Source organism: Balaenoptera physalus (genome assembly GCF_965194825.1).
Source record: "Balaenoptera physalus genome assembly, chromosome: 14".
Lineage (NCBI taxonomy): Eukaryota > Metazoa > Chordata > Mammalia > Artiodactyla > Balaenopteridae > Balaenoptera > Balaenoptera physalus.
In genome coordinates this window covers 78,160,048-78,180,608 of record NC_138893.1, presented here as the reverse complement: position 1 = coordinate 78,180,608, position 20,561 = coordinate 78,160,048, and the positions used below count along the sequence as shown (strand labels likewise).

Genomic DNA, 20,561 nt, shown 5'->3' with positions numbered 1-20,561 from the left:
GTGGCAGTTGGGTTTTTGGTCTTTTTGTGTCTTGTTGTTCCTAATTTGTCCCAACTGCCCATGCACGCAGTTATTTTTAGTCCCGTATAGTTTCTTTGTATTATGTTGCTGGAGGAGACATTCGTCCAGGTGCAAGCACTGCAGCAAAGGGTTCCCGGTCCCAGGTCCCAGCCTGTATCAATTCCAGTCAAGTTCCCTCAGCTTGGTGGGCTCTTCCAGTTCCTTGTCTGTGCATTCCCTATCGATCTAATATAAATTCAGACACAAATATATAAACATAGGATTGAATAATATATTTTTGGGATTTGCTTTCACATTCATGTTCATCTCAGTCATAACACCAAATCTTAAAGATCATTCTATGTTAGTACACCTAAATCTGAGACAGGCAAAATATCTCATGATTGAAGGCACTATTTTTGTCCAGATAATCCCCTGTTGATGGACATGGAGTTTGTTTCCTTGTGTTTTTTTCCAATATAAAGCATGCTTCAGTGAACATCCTTTTGCATATATCTTTATGTATATATTACATAATTCTGTATTTCTGAAAGGTCTTATTCCTGGAAGAGGAATCAGTGATTCAGAGGGCCTTTTACATTTTGCTAGATATGCTACAGGCTCTTACTAAGCCCAGAGGAGGGGCGGGGCACTGAGAGCAAGGCTCCAAGGTGCACCCAGTTACATTGTAGTCTATGTTGGAGTTGTGCTGCAGGGGGCGCCATTTACATAAAATACTTCTGGAGTGGGAAGAGCTGAAGTTGTAGATCTGGCAGCCCTGTACATTCTCCAGCACTGAATATTTATCTTTTGATATTTTGACAGTTTGATGGTGAAAAAAAGTTACCTTTTTGCTTCTATTTACATGCTATTTAGTGAGTGAAGTTGAGCTTTTTTTAAAAAAAAATTAATTAATTAATTTATTTTTATGGCTGTGTTGGGTCTTCGTTTCTGTGCGAGGGCTTTCTCCAGTCGCGGCAAGCTGGGGCCACTCTTCATCGCGGTGCGCGGGCCTCTCACTATCGCGGCCCCTCTTGTTGCGGAGCACAGGCTCCAAACGCGCAGGCTCAGCAATTGTGGCTCACGGGCCCAGTTGCTCCGCGGCATGTGGGATCCTCCCAGACCAGGGTTCGAACTCACGTCCCCTGCATTGGCAGGCAGACTCTCAACCACTGCGCCACCAGGGAAGCCAGAAGTTGAGTTTTATTTGCCTAGTCAAATACTTTTTTCTATTTTTCCCTCTTTTCTTTACATATTCTGATTATTAATTCAACAATGCCTGATATATATGTTGGCAATGTTTTCTTCCATTCTTCTATTGTCTTTAACTTTCTTTGTGATATCTTTCATCATACAGAAGTTTTAGATATTTAGGTAGCCAAATTTCTCAGTATTGTCTTTTATGGCTTCTAGATTTTACAACTTGCTTATGATTCCTCACATCAGGACTATAAAAGTATTTTCCAACATTTTCTTCAAATAGCTTAAAGTTTTTTTAAAGGTGTAACCTCTAATACTTCTAGAATTTTTATGTGGTTCCGAGGAACGATTCAAGCTTAAATTATTTTCCCACATGGACATCTAAATAACCTGCTCTTTATTGCATAGTCCATCCTTTAGCCACTAATTTGAACATAAAACAAATTGCTGGTTTAGCTATTCATACCCAAGTAGAGGTCCAAAAAAAATCTCTTGCCATCATGTCTGTTATAAGGTCAGAGAAACAAAACTAAAATAAGCTTATCATTTCAATAAATACTGAAACTATTATTTGATGAAATTAAATAGCCATCCCATACTTAAAAACAACAAACTCTAAGAGGTAGAAATAAAGAAAATAAAAGTACATTTTCTTCATAAGATAACTACTTTTACCTTACACAACTGGTTTGCACATACCTGCAGGAGAAAGGAGAGTGGCATCCTTTATGAAGCCAGGAATGAGGTAAAGACACCATCCATCACCACTATTAATTATCTGTGGTCTGATTGATGCAATAAAGTACAAGTGAAAAGAAGAGTTATCATAAAGAAGACAAAATACTGATATTAGTAGAAGATTCAATTGCTTTCTCAAAAAATCCAGTAGAGCTAAAAGAACTACTTGAATTACTCAGTAAATTGAATGGATTTAAGATAAGTGTTTGGCAATCAATCAATTTATTTCCTGATACCAACAGAAGCCAGCCCAAACATATGAAGGAAAACTTCTGGGCAGGATGATAAGGACCCAGTTTGCTAATGTCCTCCTTCCAATGTTCTCTAGAAATAGCCAGTGAAGTTGAAAATAGGGGAAACTAGGAAAATATGCCAACCATATGCTGGGCCTCAAAGCAAGTTGGTGGCCAGTTGGGACTGATGACAATAAGTATCATTATTTATTATTACTCTGATATTTGCTAAACTTCTTTGAAGCAGGTTGTGCTCAGGCTGTCCATATGTTATTTCATTTAATCCTCGCCCCAAGAAACGTAAAAGGAAGGTGTCTTTATCTCCTTTTCAGATAAGATATATTTTATTAAGTCAGAGGGCTGCAGAGCCCAGGTTGGAAGGCAGGTGGATCTGATTGTAAAACTCACTCTCTTAAGCATTATCAGGCCCCAGGTGAATAACTAGGTAGTGAGGAAATCTGGAGGGAGGTGGAGGTGGAGGTGGAGGTGGAAGAGGACAAATCGGGTATTTGGGGGCTCAGAGTGGCAAGTCCTTAAGCAGTTAGGGGGAGATGACCCCTAACTGCCTGAATAGTTGAAGTGCCATAATGTGCAAGCTTTCCTTTCCTCTAATGCTTCTGTCACCCTGGCAGGTAGCACCAGGATCCACGGTGAACACACACAGTTTGAGGCTTGGAGAAGGTAGGTGGTGGCCTAAGGTCACATAGAAATGTGGGGATTTGCTCCCAGGGTGCCAGTGCCCCCATAGGCAATGCTGCAGGATGTGCACGGCCTCCCAGCCTGGCCATGTTGTGGGGAAAATGGGGGCAGAGGGCATCTGGCAGGGTTTGTTCTCCTAGTCCGAACCCAAAAGCAAGGGGCCAAGGCAAGCAGGAAGTAGGGGCTGGCCATCCCTCTGGGGCTGGAGGCGGGAGAGAGGAACCACCCACTGAAAGGGCCTCAGTGGCTGGGAGGGTTGGAGCCACACAAAGCCTCCTTGTCTTCTTGTCTTGGTTCAGATAAGACCAGTTCCAGGCAGGCTTCAGCCCCGCGTGGGCCAGGCCACCCCCTCTCGGCACAGATGGAGCAGGGCTGCTAGCCCAGGGCCACACAAGTTACAGGCAGAGAGAGTGAACCAGTGGAGTGTGGGTATAGATGCCTCTGTAGGGGACGGAAGGTGTGGGGGACCTAACAAGGTGAGATTTAAGAAGGTTTTTGTTTTTTTAAAAAAATCTACCCCCTTTCTGGCAAGCAGTCCCAAATTCTCCCAGTTAGGGGAAGATGTAGGAAGATAGGGAAATCTGCTGGGTACAGGGAGGAGTGAAGTGAGGGTGGGGGTAGAGGCCTAATGTTAACAACTATAATATCAATAATTATAGTCGTAAAGGCCAACATTCATTGATGCTGACATTCATTGATTCTGACTTGGCGTCAAGCACTGTTCCAAGCACCACATGCTTGTTTCTCAGTTAATCTCGGCTGGTACTGTATGAGCAGGGTTCTGTGGTTATCCCAGAGGTTGGCAAGAGCAGCGGTTTCCCACCCAGTGTTTTTTGAAGTGTGATGAATCCACATTAAAGGTGGAGGAAAACAGCCTAACGGGGTCCACCTGCTCAGTTTTGAGATATTTTTGCACAGATTCACATTGCTCAGTGTCAATTCAGTTCATTGTTAAAGCCATAGCCATTTCCCAAGAATGTGTTCATTTATGACTCTGGGATCCTTGTGGGCTTGGGAAGGTAGGTGGTCAGTTGGCATTTCCCCTAGTTCTGTGAGAACCTTGTCTGCAATGTTCTCTAGGGAGATGATCTCATTTTGCTCCTTGAGACCAGAGTTGGGGTAAAATATAAACCAAGAACACTCCCTGTGTACTGGCCTGGGTTCTTGGACTCTTTAATCAATAGAAATTGATAAGAGTCCAGACAAGAAATTCAGGCAAGGCTTTACTGGGACTTGTGCTGCAGCATGAGGGAATGAGAACAAGTAACGGGTGTCCTTGCTCACTCCCTGAGGGAGGGCGAGCTGGTCCTTTAAATGTGGTTGATGCCAAAATCTTGGCTCCCTGTCCACCAATGCCGAAAAGAAATACTGAGACAGTTTGGAGGCAGCAGAAAAGAGTAGCTTTATTCTTTTGCCAGGCAAAAGGGAAACACAGTAGGTTAGTGCCTCAAGAACTGTGCCCCCTTCCCTGGGGAATAGGGGAAGGTTATATAGCCCGGGGCTTCTGGTCTGGGGTAGGTGTAAGGCTCAAAGTAATTAATGTCTTGCATTTCTTCTCTTCTGCAAATTCATGGCCAAAGTTGGCGTCAGGTGGCTCAGCAACCGGGTCTGGTGTCCCTGAAGTTATCACCAAGACCTTCTTTCTGAAATGAAGAGTGCTACAAGGGAGGGTAGGGGGAGAAGAAATGCCAGGTACAAAGGCTGATTCACATGGAGTCAGAGAGCAGTCAGCAGTTGTGAAGGATGAGTCTAGCTACAAGCGTTTGTTAGTAGTAACAGCTAAAGAATAACCAAGATTGCTTAACTCTTTCAGGCCTGTTTATGTTGTTTCCCCAGCCAGGTCATTGTTGCAAAGAGGGGGTAACAATAACTCCTACCTCATGGCAGAAAATGTGAATTTCCCTGCCTGCCTCTGAGGAGCTTTCCTGAGCTGGTCACTGTTGTTTCATCACCTTATTTATCTGCAGGTTGGGAGTTCCCTGAGGGTAGAAAGGGTGTGAGCAATGCGCAGGCCTGCAGAGGCCCTCCGATGGAGTTAAGGGTTTCCAGGTGTTACCAAGTACAAGCTCACACTGCTCGCAACAGGACAGGCCAATAAATTCGAGAGGGGAGTTGTTGGGGGCAAGGAATAGTGACTTTATTCAGAAAGCCAGCAGACCGCATGGACTAGTTTCCCAAAGAGCCATCTTGCCCAGGTTTGGATGCTAGTTTCTTTTATGGAACAAAGAGGGGGAGGTGAGGATGTAAAGTAAAAAAAAGGAGATATATTTCCTGGTTCTGGCCAGACTTCGGAGGGGATGTGTTAATTTCTTCATTCCTGAAGCCATTCACAGGGGGGGCCTGGTCAGGATGTTTCCTGTGAGTTTAAACAAAGGTATTTTAGCTTAACCCTCAGGCATGGGAGGCAGGGTTTTCAGAGACGGACTATTATGTATACTTTAAGGTATAGACCACATCCCTTTAGTGATAACTTGTAGCAAAAGCGGTAGAATACAAAGGTTAAAGAAAAAGAAACAGATCCAATATGGAGTCAGATTTGTTGTTCCCTATTACACAGGGAGTCAGGAAAGTCAACTGCTGACCAAGTAAGAGCCAGCTGCTGACTCTGCTTCCTGAAGTAAGTGCAGAGTTAAGGCCCCATGAAGGGGGCCTTTGAACATGAGTAGGGTTTTTCTAAGCAAGATGTACTGTGTGCCATGGAGATTAGTGGGGTGTGAGTGGGTTGCAGGAGAGTGGGGAGCCATAAATCTGGGGGGATGTTTGGCCAGATTATTGAGAGCCTCGAATGCCACTCTCAGGAGTCAGCCTTTGTGCTGTAGGCAGAGGTGCTGGCAGGGTTTTTGGCTGAAGGATGACTCAATCATGCCAACCCTCTTCTCTTTTTAAAAAAACTTTTTGTTTTGAAATAAGTTTAGACTTACAAAAATAATACAGCGAGTTATTGAATATTTTTCACCAGCTTCCCCACATATTAACATCTTATGAACTGCAGTAGAATTATCAAAGTCAGGAAATTAACATTAATACAATGCTATTAAAGAAGCTACGGACTTTATTCATATGTTGCCGATTGTCTCACTATTGTTCTTTTTCTGGCCCAGGATGCAATCCAGGATCCCACATTGATTCAGTTGTCATGTCTCTTTAGGCTCCTTTAATCTAGGACAGCTCCTGTCTTTTTTTTGTCTCTCATAATTTGACAGTTTTAAGAGTCCAGGCTAGTGAGTTTTGTCTTTCATAACCTTGACACTTCTGAAGAATATTGTCCAATTATTTTGTAGAATGTCCCTCAACTTGAACTTTTTTCATGAAGAGTTTGAGTTTATGCATTTTTGTTTTGAGAATCTCGTATGAGTGATGCTGTGTTCTTCCAGTGCACCACATCAGAAGACACGTATGATATTGCTCTGTCTCATTATTGGTGATGTTAACTTTGAAAAGACGATGTGGTAAAGGTGATGTCTGCCAGGTTTTTCCATTGCAAAATTACTGCTTTCCCTTTTGTAACTAATGAGTATCTTGTGGGGAGGTCACTATTATACCCATCCTCAGCCTGGTGGAGGTAGCCCTTCTCCCAGACCTCTGGGCTGAGGATCATCTTTTCAGGCTCCAGTGGGCCTAAAATGACCTATCTCCTCAAATTTGTTTATTCTAATGGCTCTACCTTTCCATGATGTAAGCCTCATTGACTGTTGTTGGGAATATAAATTTTTACAGCCTTTGTGGAGGGCCATTTGCCAATGTCTACAACAATTTTATCTGTGTATACCCTTTGACTTTACAGTTTCACTTAGACAATGAAACACACAGATGACCTATGGTGTACTAAGGAAATGTTATAGTAAATGAATTTCCCTTTTCTCCATATCCTTGCCAATGCTTTTTATTTCTTCCCTTTTTGATAATAGCCATTCTGACAGTGGGAAATTATATCTCATTGTGGTTTGATTTGCATTTCCCTGATGATTAATGATGTTAAGCATCTTTTCATGTGTCTGTTGACCATCTCTATGTCTTCTTTGGAAAAATGTCTATCCAGATCTGCACATTTTAAAATCAGCTTGTTTGGTTTTTTGCTATTGAGTTGTATGAGTTCTTCATATATTTTGTATATTAACATTTACAAATATCTACTCCCAATTCGTAGGTGGCTTTTTCATTTTGTTCATAGTTTCCTTCGCTGTGCAAAAGCTTTTTAGTTTGATATAGTCCCATTTGTTTATTTTTGTTTCTTTTGCCTGAGACATATCAAAAAAAAATTACTAATACTGATGTCAGAGAGCTTATTGCCTATGTTTTCTTCTAGAATCGAGTCTTACATTTAAGTCTGTGATCCATATTGAATTTACTTTTGTGCATGGTGTGAGAGAGTAGTCTAGTTTGATTCTTTTGAATGTAGCTGTCCAGTTTTCCCAACACCATTTTTTAAAGAGGCTGTCTTTTCTCCATTGTATATTCTTGCCTCCTTCGACATAGATTGTGTAGGTTCATTTCTGGGCTCTCTATTCAGTTCCCTTGATCTATGTGTTTGTTTTTGTGCCAGTACCACACTGTCTTGATTACTGTAGCTTTGTAGCATAGTTTGAAATCAGGGAGCATAATACCTCCAGCTTTGTTCTCCTTTCTCAAGATTGTTTTGGCTATTCGGGGTCTTTGTGTTTCCATACAAATTTTAGAATTATTTGTTCTAGTTCTGTGAAAAATGCCCTTGATATTTTAATAAGGGTTGCATTGAACCTGTAGCCACTATGGAAAACCATATAGAGATTCCTCAAAAGATTAAAAATAGAATTGCCATATGATCCAGCAATTCCACTCCTGGGTAGTTATCTGAAGAAAACAAAAACATTAATTAGAAACGATACATGCACCCCTGTGTTTATTACAGCATTATTTACAGTAGCCAAGATACAGAAGCAACCTAAGTATCCATTAATAGATGAATGGATAAAGAAGATATGATATATATGTGTGCGTGTGTACACACACACACACACACACACACACACACACACACACACAGTGGAATATTACTCAGCCATAAAAATAATGAAATCTTGCCATTTGTGACAACATGGATCCACCTAGAGGGTATTATGCTTAGTGAAAGAAGTCAGACAGAGAAAGACAAATAGTGTATGATTTCACATATATGTGGAATCTAAAAAACAAAACAAATGAACAAATATAGCAAAATAGAAGCAGAATTATAGATACAGAGAACAAAAAGGTGGTTGCCAGAGGGGATGGGGGTTTGGGGAGGAAAGAAATAGGTGAGAGAGATTAAAAGGTACAAACTTCCAGTTGCAGAATAAATGAGTGGCAGATGTTGATGCCAAAAGTCTTGGCTCTCTGTGCACCGATTCCTAAAAGAAATGCGGAGACCGAGTTTTGGAGGAATGAGGAAAATGGCTTTAATCTTTGCCTGGCAAAGGGAGTAACAGCAGGCTAGCGCCTCAAGAACTGTGCCCCTCCTTTTCTGGGAATAGAGAGAGGTTTCTATCCCGGGGCTCATGGTCTGCAGGTAGGTGATAAGGCTTAAAGCAATGAAGGACTTGCATTTTTTTGTCTTCAGCAAATTCGTGGCCAAAGCTGGTGTCAGGTGGCTCATCACTGGGGTCTGGTGTCCCTGAAGTTATCGGCCAGTGACCTTCTTTCTGAAATGAAGAGTGCTACAAGGGAGTGTAGGGGGAGAAGAAATGCCAGGTGCAAAGGGTGATTCATATGGAGTCAGAGAGTAATCAGCTTTGTGAAGAACAAGTCTAGCTACAAGTGTTTGTTAGTAGTAACAGCTAAAGAATAACCAGAATTGCTTAACTCTTTTAGGCCTGTTTATGCTATTTCCCCAGCCTGTTCATTGTTTCCTTATTTTACTTGTTTATCAGAAAAGAAATGTCTCATTTCTGTTTTTACTGCAACAATATGAAATGTACAGTGTGGGGAATATAGTCAATAATTATGTAATATCTTTGCATGGTGACAGATGACAACTAGACTTATCATGGTGATCATTTTGAAATGTATAGAAATATCAAGTCACTATGTTGAGTAACAGGAACTAATACAGTGTTGTAGGTCCATTATAGTTCAAAAAACCCAATCACAGAAACTCATCGAAAAAGAGATCAGATGTGTGGTTACCAGACATGGGGGGTGGTTGGAGGGGGAATTGGATGAAGGCAGCCAAAATGTACAAATCCCAAATATAAGACAAATAAATACTAAGGATGTAATGTACAACATGATAAATATAATTAACACTGCTGTATGTTATATATTGTGTGAAAGTTGTTTGGAGAGTAAATCCTATGAGTTCTCATTAAGGAAAAAAATTTTTTCTCTATCCCTTTAATTTGGGATCTATATGAGATGGTGGATGTTCTCTAAACGTATTGCAATAATCATTTCATGATGTATGTTAGTCAAATCATTATGCTGTACACCTTAAACTTATACAGTGCTATATGTCAATAAAACTGTAAGTAAATAAATATTTACTGTAAGTAAATTAATTAATTAATTCAATGAATGAACTCTATCTATGTACACCAGCATGGAATTACCTCCAAGATTTACTGTTGAATAAAGAAAGCAAGTTGCAGAAAAATGTGCATAATACAGTCTCATCATGAACAAAAGAATGTCTGTGAGTCTGTGTGCATGTATATTATACACTATTTTATTTATATATATATAGAGAGAGCTGAAATCTAGACCAATGCACATTCAGCTGCTAATGGTGTAATCACTGTTATGCACAGGGATTAGGACGAGAGTGAGGGTACTAATGTAACTGGGAACTTTATGTTAGACATTCTCATTGTTGAATGATTTGATGTTTCACAACAAGCACAGGATACATTTGTAATAGCAGTAACAACTCCTGTTGCAGCCACATTCATCTTTGTCCAGAAGAGGAAACTGACGTCCAGAGAAAGGGCCTTGCCCAAGTCCAGCCAGGAGGTTAGGAGCCAGGAGTTTAGCGGGGCGGCGGGAAGCAGATGAGAGAGCAAGACTGGGAGGGACCAGAGGTGAGCAAACAAGGCCCAGCTGGGGAGACTGTGTAGAAAACATGCTGAGTGTTAAGGGAGAAGAGGGGCTGGGCCCTGCCTCCCCAAACTCTGAGAGCTCCCTCATCCCTGAGAAAGTGGAGAATGGAGTTTTGAGCCCCAGCCTAGGACACAGTCCCTGAGTGTGAAGGACCTGGTGGAGGTGACCATGATGCAGATTGAGGAAATGATGCCGAGGACAATCTAACTGCCTCTGAGTGAGATAGGGAGTGGGTGCCAGAGATCAGGGTGGAACAGCCCGGGACCCACTATTCCCACCTTCATCGCCCCCATTTTACAAATGGGATTGAGAACAGATAAGAAACCTGCCCAAGGTCACACTAGACTCCGAAGGCTGCTCTTCACTGCGGACGTGCCTCAGGCTATGGAAGTGCATCTTGCTAAGGGTCGATCCCCAAACTAGCGTGTGACCTACACTTACCTAGGCCTTGAACATTTTTTTTTAAAAAAATCACACTTAAATTGAGAATTTTGCAACCAAAATTTGAACACCACTGAACTTGACTAAGAAGGAACAAAAACAAAATAGAACAGAAGGGGCTTCCCTGGTGGCGCAGTGGTTGAGAGTCTGCCTGCCAATGCAGGGGACGTGAGTTCGAACCCTGGTCTGGGAGGATCCCACATGCCGCAGAGCAAACTGGGCCTGTGAGCCACAATTGCTGAGCCTGCGCGTCTGGAGCCTGTGCTCCGTAACAAGGGGGGCCACGATAGTGAGAGGCCCGCGCACCGCGATGAAGAGTGGCCCCCGCTTGCCGCAACTGGAGAAAGCCCTAGCACAGAAACGAAGACACAACACAGCCATAAATAAATAAATAAATAATTAAAAATAGAACAGAAAAGAAAAAAGAAAAAGGAAGGAAGGAAAAGAGAAAAGAAGGTATATGCAAATATCTTAGCTCTGGAACAATTCTGCTTTAACTCAGTTTCCTAGGACTAAGGGATATAGATGAGTGCAGAATTCTAAACTGTTCCAACCAGTCTGCAGATTTTATTCCTTTGCAAATCTAAAATATAATGAAAATTTTGTATGTTGTTGTAAAGCTTAAATGGGGGAGTGGGGTTGCACATTTCTGACTGAGGTATAAATTTAGTTTGTAAACTAAATGTTCAAATGATTGCTGTCTCCTCAGGGTTGCCACTTGAGCCTGAATTTCCAATCTGCCCAGATAAAGAAGAGAGGATTTGGGAGGGAACTCTGCTGGAGTGATGGCTCGGAAAAAGGTTAGTAGTTGGGATATGTACTTTTGGGTCAACGTTAGTGAAGAAATTTGCCTAAAAGGGGCAGAAATACCTATTCAGGATCAATAAGAGGTAAATTTGGTTGTGTGGGGCAAGGTTAGATTAGAATTTTTAGAAGAGGCAGAGAATTTAACTTTTTTTTGTTTTTGTAAATTAATTTTTATTGGTATATAGTTGCTTTACAATGTTGTGTTAGTTTCTGCTGTACAGCAAAGTGAATCAGCTGTACATATAGATATATCCCCTCTTTTTTGGATTTCTTTCCCACTTAGGTCACCACAGAGCACTGAGTAGAGTTCCCTGTGCTATACAGTAGGTTTTCATTAGTTATCTATTTTATACATAGTCGTGTATATATGTCAATCCCAATCTCACAATTCATCCCACCCACCGCTTCCCCCTTGGTATCCATACATTTGTTCTCTACGTCTGTATCTCTATTTCTGCTTTGCAAATAAGATCATCTATACCATTTTTCTAGATTCCACACTTATGCATTAATATACGATATTGGTTTTCTCTTTCTGACTTGCTTTACTCTGGATGACAGTCTCTAGGTCCATCCATGTCTCTGCAAATGACATAGTTTCATTCCTTTCTGTGGCTGAGTAATATTCCATTGTATATATGAACCACATCTTCTTTATCCATTCCTCTGTTGATGGACATTTAGGTTGCTTCCATGTCCTGGCTATTGTAAATAGTGCTGCAGTGAACACTGGGGTGCATGTATCTTTTTGAATTTAATTTTAAATAATTGCTACTCTTGTGAATCTCTAATTTGTTGTGCCTGATCTGTAGGCCTTCATCAGAAAAAAATGTGTATATATCAGATCTCAAAACTGAGGGACATATGAGAGCAACCACGGTCATAGGGATTAACTTGCCAACTAAGGAATGTTGCTTGCCATCCAATTCTACAGGAATCAAGTTGCTAGCCACTGCAGTTACTGACGTATAGCACACTCTGGAAAGAATTCAGGGTGAAGCTCAGGAATGAGGCACTCTGTGCTCTGGGAAAGCTGGGCGAACAGGCCCTCAGATAGTTACATATTTTCAGGAGAAATTTTTATGAACCCAAATTCTTGCACTGTCCCATGCTTAGAAAAGCACTAAAATCATTAACTGAAATATCTGATCCTTGTGACTGGTAGCAACCTTCTACAGAGATGTGTGCTTGATTGTACATATCCCTTCTCCAAAATCACATACCTCTTCAGAGCAGTTCCTCAGAGCAATTTGAGGGGCTGCCTCCTGGGCTATAGTCCTCAGTAAGACAGTAAATAAACTCAACTCACAGCTCTTATGTTGTGTGTGTGTGTGTGTGTGTGTGTGTGTGTGTATGTGTGTGTGTTTCAGTTAACAAGCTAAAAAACAGAATGACATTGAGAACTGGCCTGGAAGTTAAGGCTCAAGGTAGCTGTTTCCCAGCTCTGCTGCTTATTTGCTGTGTGTGCTTGGGTAGTTAGCTCACACTTTCTGGGCATTTGTTTCCTCTTCTGCAAAATGAAGTGGTGGGTGTAAGGAGCCCAGAGGAGCTGAGGTTCTCAGCAGTGATGGCAGCTCCTTTCTGCTCGCGTCACAAGCCTTAGGAAAGCAGCCTTGTTGGCAAGCTGGCTGTCTGCATTCCATACTCAATTGCCCACATTGGAGGAAGATGAAGTGGGAGGCAGTCACGTTGCCTTGTACTCAGAGCCCAGGCCAGCAGAAGGCATGCCTATCCTGGCTGCAGCAGGGGCTGAAGGCAGAACTGGGTAGTGGTTAAGACTTGGGGGAGTCAGAGAAACCTGGTCTCCAATCTCAGCTCTACCTCTTTCTAGACATGAGATCTCTGGTAACTTGCTGTCTCTGATCTGAGTGTCCTCTGTAAAATGGGGATGTTAATAGTACCCGTGCCTCTTGGGCTTGTTGAGAGAATCAGATGAGATGTATATAAATGCCTAGAACAGTGCTGGGCACATATTATGTATTCAATCAATGTTAACTATTATTATTTTTGTTGTTTTTATTACTCAAAATCAAATCTTAACTTCCTACCTAATATAGGAACTCTTTCTATGGCATACGAGACAAGTGGCTATTCTCACTCTTCTTGAATACTTCCAGTGACAGGAAGCTCACTACTTCTCCCAGTAAATTGTTTCACGAGTGGATAGTGCTTTTGGAATTTTATGGAATTTTAAAGCTGGTACCTTATATAAATCTCAGGTTTAACTGCCTCATGAGGAAACCCAAGTTCAAGAGGTATCAATAAAAGATTTGCTCAAGGCTGCATGGCTAATTAGGTGGCAGCTGCTCCCTTCTTCTGCCTTCCAATCTTTTAAATAGATTTATTTATATTTTTATTTATTTTGGCTGTGCCGGGTCCTAGCTGCGGCACGCGGGATCCCCATTGCGGCATGTGGAATACTTAATTGTGGCACGTGAACTCTTAGTTGCAGCATGCATGTGGGATCTAGTTCCCCGACCAGGGATCGTACCCAGGCCCCCCTCCCCCACCGCGCCCTGCACTGGGAGTGCGGAGTCTTACCCACTGGACCACCAGGCAAGTCCCCTGCCTTCCAATCTCATTCACTAAGTCCATTTTCCTTAGTGCATCTGAGAGCTTTGATACTGCATCCACCAATGCCCCCCACTCTCCCCAAAGAACAATTCCTGGAAGCCCCAGGCTGTCTGTTGCTGGGTCTCTTTGGATCCCAGATAATGTTAAAGGTTCATTGACTCATCCATGGATGCTGGGATAAAAACCTCTGTTTTAGAACTTCCAAATGATGAAGGCTGAGTTCTCCTTGCTGCATTTTATAAGATAATCCCCTCCCCCCACCCCAATGTCACTGGGATGATTCAGCTCCGCCCCATTCCTAGGCACAGCCCTTTGGTTGCCCAGCCCTCACTAGTCCCACTGGCCTCTTAATCTCCATCCTGATGCTGTTTGAATACGCCTGGTCTCACAGGCCCTAAAGGCCAATGCCCATTTCCCTACCTGCTCCACCTAGTCTGGATGTATCGTCACACCAGAAGTGGTACCCCTGGGGACAGTTATAGCTGTCCTGAATGGAGCTATCTTCCCCACAGTGATTCCAGAAAAATAGCATGTGTACCTGATCAGGAGAGGGGCCTGGCCACCCCCACCCCCAGAAGCCCTCAGTGCCACTGACTTGACCTTGGATGATGCCTCATAGATCATCAACAACATCAGCCCTCCTACCCAGCTCACTAGCTCCGTGCTCCTTCCCCTCCCCCTCTTGAATTAATCAGGAAGCATCACTGTGATCTTTATAAGGCCAAGCTCCAGTGGTTTCAGAGGAGGCCTCTCTAACCAGTCCCTGGTTAGACTCATGTTCAGATGGAAACATCTTTTCCTTCCAGATGCCATTTCAAAGGGATATTTGAATGTATTGCTTACTTGAAGTAGAATTCAAATTATTTCTACACAAGGATTTAGATGGTGGAGTCCACTTTAAATATGTATTTCACAGAGCAAACTATTTCACTGTGAATATATGGATGCCAGAGAGTGATTTTATGCTATGGTTGTGTCTGTAATTTACAACCAATAGGCAACAAACACACATGTAACAAACATAGGTTTGGGAGTCACAGCTATCTCTTGACTCTTGGTTCTACCCCTCACTAGCTCTGATTGTTAATGAGCTACTTAATTTCATTAGGCCTCAGTTTTCTAATTGGGAAAATGGGATGCCGGGGCATACCTCCTAGGGGTTAAAGTGAGGATTAAATGAAAGAATGCAAACAAGGCTCTAAGCATAATGCCTGGCCACCCACTGACTGTTCAATTAATGTTACTCTTATTATTATTAACATAGAAGCAACATTCTGTGGGATTTCTGCAGATTCAAAGGATATAATGGGTTTACACAAGGAATGCCTGTCTCTGGCCTACAGTGTGTTTTGCAACAGCCATTACAGGATGCTAGGACAATACTAAATATGTTTCAAAATTGAAATTTCATAATATATTTATTTTCAGTTTCCTAGGAAATATTCTGTAATACCCAGAACATAAGCCCAGCAAATTCTTTTGCTATGCAGACGTTAAAGCTTCATAAATGCTATAAGTAACCTTTTCGGTGTACATGTGCAACGTATTACTGCTGTACCTTTAACCAATGGCGAGAACATCCCTAGGTCTGCAGAATGTTTACAATATTTGTACATTGCTATGGATACAGTATCAAAGGCAGGCGCCAGTAACATGAACAGGATGTAGGGGTTTAGGGCCGCTAACAACAGTGATGGAAACTACTCTCACTCTTAATGCATCTTTCTTGGATAATATTTGTAAAATATTTGGGAGATGAGCCATGCTGTTGAGAACATTACTTTGGATGTTTCATCCAATACTGCTGACAGGCAGCTTGGTGAAATAGCAAGGAGTCAGAGACCCAGGTCTGACAGCAAACTGATTGTGTGACGTTGGTGGTTACCTTTCTTTGTAGGCGCTCAGTTTCTCCCAGTGTAAAATGATGGTGGGGGGTGTCTATCTGAAGATTTCTGCAGTCCATTCCAGCATTCTGATTACGAGTTGACCACAGACATCATTTGGTCTCATATCCTGTGTAGTTAAATGCAATTCTGGCTAAGTTGAACAAAGTTAAGACAGATTTTTGAAGGCATCCAAGATGAGCTATAGTAGTTGGCCAGCCTGGACTTTCTTTTTCTATTGTTTCCTGTCTTGTGCAAAAGCCTTGTAAATTCCAGTTGGCTCTCACACTGTCTTAGAGATGATTTTTTTCCCCTCCAAGAGAGCAACAGGGAATGTGGGCAACTCAGCTCTTTTTGGCAAATTGTCAAAAATTAACTGGAAATCAGATTAAGTTACCAAACTCACACTGTCCTGGGAGTCCTTCTCAAGATGCCAAAGTTTAGTAGCAATTGACATATGGCAACATATATGTTACTATTCATTTAAATCAGAAATACTTGCTCACCAAACAACAGTGTACATTTTCCAAGAACAGGCACAGCAAACACCTTGGAATTGTTGCCTGGAAGTGGGGGCAGCAGGGAGATGGAGATAAAAGGAAGTAAACAAAACAAGAAGGGAGTAGACACTGGGACTCAAAGACATGAGATTTATCTAGGGTAATATAGCTAGTAAGTAATGTGTAACAAGTTGAACATAGTTGTCACTCAAAAGCCAAGGGTGCAACACATATATATGGAATCTAAAAAAATATGGTTCTGATGAACCTAGGGGCAAGACAGGAATAAAGACGCAGACATAGAGAATGGACTTGAGGACATGGGGAAGGGGAAGGGTAAGCTGGGACGAAGTGAGAGAGTGGCATGGACATATATACACTACCAAATGTAAAATAGATAGCTAGTGGGAAGCAGCCGCATAGCACAGGGAGATCAGCTCGGTGCTCTGTGACCACCTAGAGGGGTGGGATAGGGAGGGTGGGAGGGAGGCTCAAGAGGGAGGGGATATGGGGATATATGTATACATATAGCGGATTCACTTTGTTACACAGCAGAAACTAACACAACATTGTAAAGCAAGTATACTCCAATAAAGATGTTAAAAAAAAAAAAGATGATAAAAAAGCCAAGGGTGCTATTCCATTACACCCTGCTGCCTTTTGCTCTTAAGTGGAAACACCCATTACAATAAAAGATTGAAATGTGACTTGTTATTTATCAATTCTCTCAGAGGGTTGCTATGTTGTTACTTTTCCCTTAGAAAGTAGAATACCTGCAAGATTTCCTCTTAGGGAGCTTTCTCTTTATCAGATCTTATCTTTTTGGGGTGATTTCATTTCCTAGTAGCAGGAAAGATAAGGTTAATTCATCTCCGGTTTTCTGAGGTTGTATCAAGGTGAAAAATTCTAGTTCATTGAGATTTTAGAGGACTCTAGAGGGTTAGAAAGTGGAAAGTTCCTCAAACTTTGGTTCTTTTTAAAAAAATTTATGGATGGTTGACTTACAATATTATATTAGTTTCAGGTGTAGAACATAATCATTCAATATTTTTATAGAGTACACTCCAAAGTTATTATGAAATATTGACTAATTCCCTGTGTTGTACATTACAACCTTGTTAACATTTATTTTATACCTAGAAGTTTGTACCTCTTAACCCTTTTCATCTATTTGTCCCCTCCTCCCAACCCTCTCCCTTTGGTAACCCCTAGTTTGCTGGTTATGCTGAGCAATGGCGGCAGCTGCAGCTCCCAGTCAGCCAGGAGATCACAAGGGTAAACAACTGATACACTTACAACCATTCCATATCCACACAATCATTCAGTACAGTATTCATCAAATTACATGACATACTTAACACTTTATTATAAAATAGGCTTTGTACTAGATGATTTTGCCCAACTGTAGGCTAATGTAAGTGTTCTGAGCATGTTTAAGGTACACTAGGCTAAGACATGATGCTTGGTAGGTTAGTTGTATTAAATGCATTTTCTTTTTTTTTTTTAATTTATTTATTTAATTAATTTATTTTTGGCTGCATTGGGTCTTCGTTGCTGCGTGCGGGCTTTCTCTAGTTGTGGTGAGTGGGGTCTACTCTTCGTTGCAGTGCGTGGGCTTCTCATTGTGGTGGCTTCTCTTGTTGTGGAGCACGGGCTCTAGGTGCACGGGCTTCAGTAACTGTGGCATGCGGGCTCTAGAGCGCAGGCTCAGTAGTTGTGGCACACGGGCTTAGTTGCTCCGTGGCATGTGGGATCTTCCCAGAACAGGGCTTGAACCTGTGTCCCCTGCATTGGCAGATGGATTCTTAACCACTGCACCACCAGGGAAGCCCCTAAATGCATTTTCGATTTACAGTTCAATGTACAGTGGGTTTATTGCGACATAACTGAAGAAGCTCTATATTTCAACTTACTCTCATGCCCAGTTCACTTATCCTACTGCCCTCCCCCCCATACACACATACACATATAACCATCATGGAAATTGGCTAGAATGTATATAATTTAAATTTGGGCTTGTTTATATCCTTTTATTTTTCTTTGATACCTCTCCTCCCTCCCTCCCCTATATCTCTGGCAGCATTGCCTGACTTTTTTTCCCTTTTATTATTTAAAGACTTTTTCCAAAAGTGTTTTCAATGTGGGTCTTTTCGTATAGCAAACATTCCGAGCCCTTGAAGGCAGGGAGTCTTTTTTCCATCACTTTCTCCCATTTGAATGATAATTTGGCTGAATATAAAATTCTACATTCAAAGTAATTTTTCCCCAGTACTTTAAAACTATTTTTCACTGTCTTCTAGCATCCCGTGTAGCTGTTTGATGTCTGTTCATTGTCATTCCTTTGGAGGTGATCTGTTCTTTCTCTCTGGAAACTTAGAATTTTCTCTTTGTCTTGATTATTCTCAAATTTTATTGTTATGCCTAGGTATTGGTATGCCTTATCTCTTTTGTTTGGCCCTTTATAAGTCATTTCAAATAAGGTCATTTGGGGGAAATTTCTCTCCATTATTTCTTCAAATATTTCTTCCACTCCATTTTATTTTTCTCTCCAACTGGAACTAATACCCGTAGGCGTTGGCATTTCTATGTTTATCATCCACATTTCCAAGCTTTTCTTTTATGTTTTGTATTTTCCTACTGTGAGACATCCACAAGCTTGAGTCTACAAATTCTTTCTTCAGCTACATCCATTCTATTTCACTTGTTCTATTTTCATTTAATAGGTTCTTTATTTCAACTATTTTATTTTTCATGCCTAATATTTTCACCTAGTTCTTTTTTGTGTGTGATTTCTTATTTGTATATCATATTGCTAACATCTTCTCTTATTAACTCCTTATCTCCTACTTAAAGAGGATTTTTAGATTCCGGGTCCTTATGTTCCAACACTTCCGTTTCAGATGACAGGTGTGTCTCAGCTTATGCTTGTCATTCTCTGCTGTCCAGTGCTTTGGGCTTGTGATCTTGTTTTCCCTTGGGGCATCAACCAGCAGGTCTGATAACGCATTGGGGGAGGGCTAAGGCCAGGCCCTAGTCTACACTGAAATCAATGATTTAAAGATGAGAATTCAGGAACCACAGAACCCTTAAAGAGTCCCTGTTTGATACCATTCCATTGGTCACTCTTTTGCCTGAGGTTTTCACTTTTGAACCTTTAGGAAGAAATAACAATGTAGTCCACAATCCTTGTGATTTGGTTGGGAGTATAGGGGAGTGATTGCCCGAGGGCTGTCAGCCTGTTTTCATGAACTCTCCCCCATCACTCAGTGGGGCTTTGTGTTGCTAATATCAGGAGAAGCTGCTATGGGCCCTGCTAGCCCACTTCTGTGTCAGGCCCATAACTGTCTGCTCAACTTGAGGGAGAGACAAGAACAGAAGATGAAAAGTTCTCCACCAGCCTAGTTCTCCCTGCTGCCCAAGGCTCCCCTTTCTCCACCCCTACACCAACTCTAGTCTTCTCTCCGGGATGGTGGGGGGAAACATTCCCTACATTTTCCCTTTGGTTTTAGGAATTCATACTTCTCTCATGTGTTTACTGTTTCTTCAAGTTTGATCTTGGGAGAAGGAGTCAGTGGCCTGAGCTAGTCAGCCGTTTGGGCAGGGATCTCCCCTCAGTGTCCTCAACTTTAAATAGTTACCTCAAAGAGTTGTGGGTGTTAGGTATTTCATATCGGTGTCTAGAATAAAAATAAATATTTGAAAAGTATTGAGTTCTTTTTTACTTTCAAAAGACCTCAATCCCAAACTTTTATTCTCAAGGAGGGAGGAGTATGCAGATATGCCAATTGGCTAATTTCATCAGCTTTTTAAAAATTCATTTTTAAAAATCGAAGTATACTTGATTTACAATATATATTAGTTTCAGGTGTACAACATAATGATTCAAAATTTTTATAGATTTTACTCCATTTAAAGTTATTATAAGGTACTGGCTATATTTCTTGTGCTGTACAATATATCCTTGTAGCTTATCTATTTTATATAGTAGTTTATACCTTTAATTCCCCATCCCATCTTGTCCCTCCCCCCACTGGTGATCCCTAGTTTGTTCTCTATGTCTGTGAGTCTGTTTCTGTTTTGTTATATTCATAGCATTTTTAGCCCCGCGGCAGTGCTTTTCGCTGATTGTCAGGACTCCAAGTATTGTTTACACTGAGTGCTGAGCTCCCAGTGAGGGTGTTTAGATGTGCTTCTTATTTTTTTTTTTTTTATTTTTTATTTTTAAATTTATTTATTTATTTTTGGCTGTGTTGGGTCTTCGTTTCTGTGCGAGGGCTTTCTCTAGTTGTGGCAAGCGGGGGCCACTCTTCATCGCGGTGCGCGGGCCTCTCACTATCGCGGCCTCTCCCGTTGCGGAGCACAGGCTCCAGACGCGCAGGCTCAGGAGTTGTGGCTCACGGGCCTAGTTGCTCTGCGGCATGTGGGATCCTCCCAGA

At 41.7% G+C, this 20,561-nt stretch overlaps 2 long non-coding RNA genes across 2 annotated transcripts in view; one reads left to right on the top strand and one right to left on the bottom strand.

Moving 5' to 3' along the window:
* Window positions 1-20,561, top strand: part of LOC309643215 — a 113,594-nt gene that overhangs the window by 1,753 nt on the left and 91,280 nt on the right. The window contains exon 2 of the long non-coding RNA XR_014253624.1: window positions 11,071-11,161. This is a non-coding gene — a long non-coding RNA (uncharacterized lncRNA). The remainder of the gene's footprint in view (window positions 1-11,070; window positions 11,162-20,561) is intronic.
* Window positions 908-20,142, bottom strand: LOC309643225. The gene is made up of 2 exons (XR_014253636.1): window positions 15,628-20,142; window positions 908-7,700 (listed from the first exon to the last, which is right to left on the bottom strand). It is a non-coding gene; the product is annotated as an uncharacterized lncRNA (long non-coding RNA).